The sequence below is a fragment of the Podarcis melisellensis genome, assembly GCF_964234715.1.
Source record: "Podarcis melisellensis genome assembly, chromosome: 16".
Taxonomy (NCBI): domain Eukaryota; kingdom Metazoa; phylum Chordata; class Lepidosauria; order Squamata; family Lacertidae; genus Podarcis; species Podarcis melisellensis.
In genome coordinates, this window is record NC_138533.1 from 11,037,416 (window position 1) to 11,044,432 (window position 7,017).

Genomic DNA, 7,017 nt, shown 5'->3' on the forward strand with positions numbered 1-7,017 from the left:
GAGATGTCCCTATTCCCGTCACAGAGCTACAATTCCCTAAGCGGTTTAACAGTCCATCTCTCTCCCCAGGAAACTCTGGGAACTGTAGCTCACAGCAGCTAAGCCAATATATGTGAAGGGATTCGCAGACGAGATAGTAATGCATTTGGCTGTTTCAGCATATATTTAAAACATAGCACATGCAAGCTATTCAGCATTTTGTATGCAGAAAAGTGCTTGGGTTTTTGGCTTTTTTTAAGTGTCCACATAAGCCCAAACTATTGTGCCAATGAGGCAAACTCTCAGATCAAATCCAGAGGCAACTCACAAATCATGGCTGGATGTATTCTTAGAAAGACGCTCGAAGGTCTGGCTGGCTTTCCCAGACCATGAGAAAATAAATTGCAAAGCTGGCTAGACCTTCCTATAGACTTCTCTCCCCCACCTCCATCTGCTTCCAACACAGAGACAAAATATTTAAAAAAAAAAACAATAAAAGGGGTGAAGGGGTAGACAAATAAACACAGACCATTAATCAGGCCTGGGTGAAATATTTCAGGGTTTTGAGAGCTGGTATTGATTATTTTTAAGAGGCGGACCTCATAAGCAGGGTTGGACCAATGTTACAGATTCCTAAATAGGAAGAGGACCACTACAAAACTCCTAGGTAATAATTCCACCCCCCCCACCCTGGCTTTCCCCCAAAGAATCCTGGGAACTGTGGTTTGTTAATGGTGCTAAGGTATGTTTGAGGTATTCAAGGGTACGCAGTACCGGCACCCTTTCCTCTCTGGAAGAAGAGCGCTGGATGTAGGGAAGGAGCCCAAAACAGGCCACAGAAGACTGAGCATGCTCAGTGGGCACAGGATACTGGCTGGCTGCCTGTAGAGTTGGAAAAGATTCAGAAAAGGGCAATCAAAATGATCAAGGGAATGGAGCGACAGCCCTAAGAGGAAAGGCTGCAGCGTTTGGGACTTTTTAGAGCAGCAAAAAGGCAAGTAAGAGGTGACATGAGAGAAGTTTATAAAAGTATGCACAGAGAAAGTGGATAAAGGTCTCCTCCTTCTCCTCTCATAGCGCTGGGACTCATGGATGTGTATGGAACTCGCTCCCACAAGTGATGGAGATGAGGGTATTCATGGTGGCTAACCTCAGTAGTGATGTATGGAAGTGAGAACTGGGCCATAAAGAAGGCTGATCGCCGAAGAATTGATGCTTTTGAATTATGGTGCTGGAGGAGACTCTTGAGAGTCCCATGGACTGCAAGAAGATCCAACCTATCCATTCTGAAGGAAATCAGCCCTAGAAGGACAGATCCTGAAGCTGAAGCTCCAATACTTTGGCCACCTCATGAGAAGAGAAGACTGCCTGGAAAAGACCCTGATGTTGGGAAAGATGGAGGGCACAAGGAGAAGGGGACGCCAGAGGACGAGATGGTGGGACAGTGTTCTCGAAGCTACCAGCATGAGTTCCACCAAACTGTGGGAGGCAGTGGAAGACAGAAGTGCCTGGCGTGCTCTGGTCCATGGGGTCACGAAGAGTCAGACACAACTAAACGACTAAACAACAACAACAAGCCACAATGGCTGTGCTCTTCCTCCATGGTGGGAAGCAGTGATGCTTCTGAATACCAGCTGCTGGAAACCACAGGAGGGGAGAGTGCTCTCAGGCACGCATCCTTCTTGTGGGCTTCCCATTGGGGCATCTGGGGAGCCACTGTGAGAACAGGGTACTGGACTAGATGCGCCATTGGCACGATTCAGTAGGGTTTTCTTACGGTCTTACAATTCTTGGTGTAGGACACAGAAAAAACAGGGTGGGTGATGGGATGGAATAGCCTTGAAGGAGGCACGTCTAGTCAGCTGGAAACCTGAGCCAGGATCACTTCACGCTGCAACATTTTGCTGCAGCATCCACTAGTTATTTCGTTGTTTTTCTCTCAATGCCTCTTAGTGTGAGCAACTCTCTTTCTCTTCTGCTGGACTCATCTGAGTCATGTTTTCCTGTATGCCTTTCTATGGAGCGAAAAAGGTAACAGCAGCATTGTGTGTGTGGTGCTGGGGGTGGAAATGGACGGAAGCGAGACTTTGTTCTGCAAGCGGATGGAGAGCACTTCCTTCCACAGCTGCCTGAGCAATCAGCCCCCGCCCCCTCCCCTTGCCCCATCCTTCCCCTTCCTACTACTGAGTCAAACACCCAGCACAAAAGAGGGTGGAAAATGGCTCTTCCAGTTCCAGGTCCGGTTTCCTTGACCAGGCTCCTGTTCCAAATATAGGCCAATAAAGAGGTATGGTGGATGACGAGTTCAGCCCGTTGGGTCAGTCGGCCAGAAACCTCAACTGAACACAGAGTGGCAACAGTTCAGAGCTGTGTGGTGCCGTTTGCCGAGAAAAAGAACCCCTCTCTCACACATGATGAACTCATACATTCCAGTGCACTAGTTAGCATATTATTTGGTAAAACAAAATGAGCCCAGCTGCAGAATGGCTAAGCCACTGTGATGCCACAGAATGCTCACAAACATTCCAGCTTCTAAACGGGAGGGGAAAGGTCTGCTGCAGAGTGCTGCTGCTTTGCAGGCAGAAGTTCTCAGGTTAAATCCTGGGCACCTCCAGTCAAAAGGGTCAGGTAGTGGGCAATATGAAAGACCCTTCTCCGCCTGAGACCCTGGAGAGCTACTGCCAGTCAGTGTTCACAATATTGGGCAGGATGGACAAGTAGCCTGACCTGGGGAACTATAAAGCAGCTTGTTGTGAAAGGCAGCTTGGCCAGAAAACAAAACCCCAACCCTGCACTTTTCTGATGTTGCTGTGCCCTTAGATTTGTTGTCTGGCCCAGAATTTGGGTTTCAGGTTATCTTGGTTTCCTCAAAGGACATAACAAGCACACATATGTTTGTAGTCCCTACACCTGCTGGAAAATCTCCAAACACGGCAAGTGCCTAACGCAAGCTATGTCCCGTAAACCAGCAATTTACGTGAGGATTATGTTCTGGGAATCACACCTAAGGCCAAAGTCGTGTATTGTCAAGCCATATGGGGTTTGATGGTGAGTGGCCTTGCCAAAGTCTTTTTTTTTCCTGGACACCTGCCTATTTATTTATTTTGCCAAGCACATAAATCTGAATGCGCACAACTTAAATGTCCATAAATTGTGGGCTTGCAGTAATGCAAAACTTAGCCAATGCATTATATTCAATGTACAGTGGTACCTTGGGTTAAGTACTTAATTTGTTCCGGAGGTCCATTCTTAACCTGAAACTGTTCTTAACCTGAAGCACTACTTTAGCTAACGGGGCTTCCCGCTGCTGCCGCCACACGATTTCTATTCTCATCCTGAAGCAAAGTTCTTAACCCGAGGTACTATTTCTGGTTTAGCGGAGTCTGTAAGCGTATGTAACCCGAGGTACCACTGTATGTAGTTCATCCTTGCTGAAGCACTATTATTACTACCTACCCTCCACCCGCAGGGTCCCAGGGCAGGTTACAATAATTTGAAATTCAGAAATTAAAAACAGTTATTACAAATGATAGTCAGAGGAATACAAAGCCCAGCCACTTGTCCACCCCTCAGGCCAGCTCGGAGGAGCACAGCAAATGGCTTCCCATATACCTTTTGAAAAGCTGTAATGAATGGAAGCAATTTAAAATACCTGACCTAGTTTCCTCACCTTGATATTTGGCCCCCGTGTGAAGAAGGGCTGGGACCGTGATATCAGGAGATGGAACATTTGATTCAGGAAGAGGCAGGCGGGAGGGATATTCAGAGAAAGAAACCGCAGCCTTCCCAAACTTGCTTTGTACATTTTAAGTTCTACCGTTTCCATGATGCCAAGGTGGTAGAGATGGCAGGCCGCCAAGAAAATGAACCAGAGGATGAGGGTAGATTTTGTCGCCGCTTTGAAAGAACTAAGAATGGGCGAAAATTCGTGCTTGTTTTGCCAGGTGATGGGTTTGCCAGGGTAGCTAAAAATTCCCCCCAGGGTTTTTGTTGCTCCTGACCTACAATAGTTGTGGACATTTCCAGGTTGGAGCTGCAGACTTTTTCATCTCCTGCAGCTCAGTGCTGCAGAGCTTGGAGGCGGGCGGAGGAGAGGGGGTGTAAGAAGGGACTGGGAGAGAAAAGGAAAAGATGAGAGTATATTTTTGGCCGCAAAAGGCTTCTGCACACGGGGCGGTGTGTGTGTGTGTGTGTTGGAGGGGGTGGAACAGATGTGAAAAGGGGGAGTGGGGAGAGATGGAACAAACCACACTAACATAAATTCAGGACCTACAGAGAGGGTGAATAAACGTGGTGAAAGAATGAAAATAATGCTAGGAGGTTGGAAAGAAAGACAAGAGGCGGGCAGTTAAAGGAGGGGGATGAATGTACAATGCAGCTATAGGAGGCGGGGGTAAATAATTGGTGTTTTTAACTGATTTTATTCATAAAGGGGTCGCTTAGGTTTCAGCAGAGGGCCTGGTGAGCCAGAGGGATCTCCCCCTGCTACTTTGACGGAGCTGGAGGGGAGTCGATCCAAGGAAACCTGAATCCAAGAGAAAGAGAGAGAGAGAGAGAGAGAGAGAGAGAGAGAGAGAGAGAGAGAGGCTGAGAGATGGGGTTAGAGGAGGACAAAGAAAAATAAGAGAGGGGAGGGAGGAAAAGCGAGCGAGTGAGAGAATCAGATATAATTTGTTCATTGTGGTCATAACATTGTATAGACTGTGACAAGATACCAAATAGGTCTCTTGGTTTGTTTGTTTTTATATAAAAATACAGCAAAGAATCCATTCTACTTATTTTTGAAACCGTGGGTCCTTGCAGATGACCTGTTTAGTGAACATTCAGTGCTGACTGACTTGCAGAAAGCTTACGTGGAGGTTAGACCAATGTTCTTCAACCCTGAATCCCCCTATTTTTATTGGACTACAACTCCCATCATCCGTAGCCACTTTAGCCAATGGGTCAGGGGTGATGGGAGTCATTGACAAATGACTTCTGGGGGCCCAAGTTTGCAGAATACCAGCATTAGGCTGTCTCATCTATACTGAGCTGATTTGTTTGCAGGGCTGGTTATATGACAATGAGCGTCTGTCTTGCATGCATTCTGATCCTCTTGCAGGGTGTATATAGGTTGTCCATTTAGTCATCCCCTATTACTTTCCAAACCGCAAGAAGTCAGTTGTTCTTTTTTTGAAAAGATCACACCCACACCATGCATTTCAAGCACCACCCATTAACGCCACTTTAACAGCCAAGGCTTTTCCCCCATTGTAGTTTGTTAGGAGTGCTGCTGAGAGCTGTTAGGAGAAACCCCTCACAGAGCTACAATTCATAGCACCCTAAACAAACTACAGTTCCCAGGATTAGTTGGGAGAAGGCATGGCTGATAACATGGTTAGAAGTGCTCTGTAGGGATCGACAAATCTGTCAGTTTTGCTTTCTTTCCATTTCTAGTCTTTCTAGTCTGAAGTTCAGATCTTCAGGTTTCTGAATTAGTTTGCTTTCTTTTTTTTTAAAGTCACATATCCAGCAGCATTTTAATGCCAATTTCTTTTGATAAGCACTGTAATTCTCAGAGTGGTTTAACAATTCATCTGTCTTCTAAGGGAACTCTGGAAACTGTAGCTCTGAGAGGGGAAGAGAGTCTCCTAACTCTTAGCACCCTTCACAAACTTCAGCTCCCAGAATTCTTTGAGGGAAGCCATGACCGTTTAAAGTGGTATCATAGTGCTTTCAATGTATGGTGCAAATGTGGTTGGTGTCTATATATAATTTTTAAAAACCACATTAAAATTCATAATCAATAGAAGAAAGAGCTCCTTCTTCTATGGAAGGAAGGAAGGAGAGATAGAGAGAAAGAGAGAAAGAGAGAGATCACCACCACAGGCTAAGGAAAGTATAACTGTAGTGCTCGGCTGCCAAGCCACGAGAAAGATTTCTCTCTCTGGAACTAAGCCCGATTTCCCCCTTCTTTCAAAAACGCTGAGTTTTCCAAGGCCTTAACCCCTGCTACGTCTTGCTCTGCTTGGCCTCTCTCCTGGCTTTCCCAAAGGAGGCCCAAGGGACTGTGGGAAAGCTGGACAACATGTTCTCAGAAGAACTCTCTTGGTCTGGGAAGGGTAGGGAGAATGCCGTAAAATGGCAGCCCTTGTCTGACTCCCTCAAGAGTGAGAGACTTATCTTTAAAGAAGCTCTGTGATGTGAAAATGTAACAATAAGTAAAAATAATGAATTGAATCTAATAGTTTTAATAACAAGGGGTAGGGATGTGTTAAAAGTGATAAAATGAAGGAAGCTCAGACAAATTGAGGGAAGTCAAAAATGGAATTAAGATGTAATTAAGAAGCTGAAATGTACAATTTTGTTTTTTGTATTTGTAAACCAATAAAAATATAATTAAAAAAAAAAAAGAGTGAGAGACTTATCTTGTACAAAGACACCATCATCACCATAATCACAAATAGCAAAATCATCTGGGAAGTCATGAACAAATGCAAAGCTGACTGTCCCAGAGTCCAACTCAGAGGCCTGTCATTTTGCTATGGGGATTACTCAGATGGGCACAGGGGGTCTTGGCCAGGCCTGGCTCTACCGTTGGGCGGAGGGAAGTGCTGCCTCAAATGATTTGGGATATCATGAATGGCTGCAAAGTGTTACTTATTCAGTATAGATAGCTCAGCTGGTAGAGATAGAGTATGAGACTCTTAATCTCAGGGCTATGGGTTCAAGACCCAGGTTGGGCAAAAGATGCCAGCATTTCAGGAGGTTGGACTAGCTATACAATTTTATGATTATTACTGATGTATGGTGGCCTGTGGCCATTGGGACTAGTAGGGTGGAAATCAACAATAGGTGGAGCCAGAACTAGGGAATCACAGGCTCAGCTAGAGAGCCAATCACAAGCAAAGGCACCCCTTGATTGGTGATCATGATGGTAATAATAATAATAATAATAATAATAATAATAATAATAATACTCTGCCAGCCACCCTGGGCATCTTCCAACAAATATGAAAGCATAATAAAGCATCAAACTAAATAAAGATGGCTGGCTGA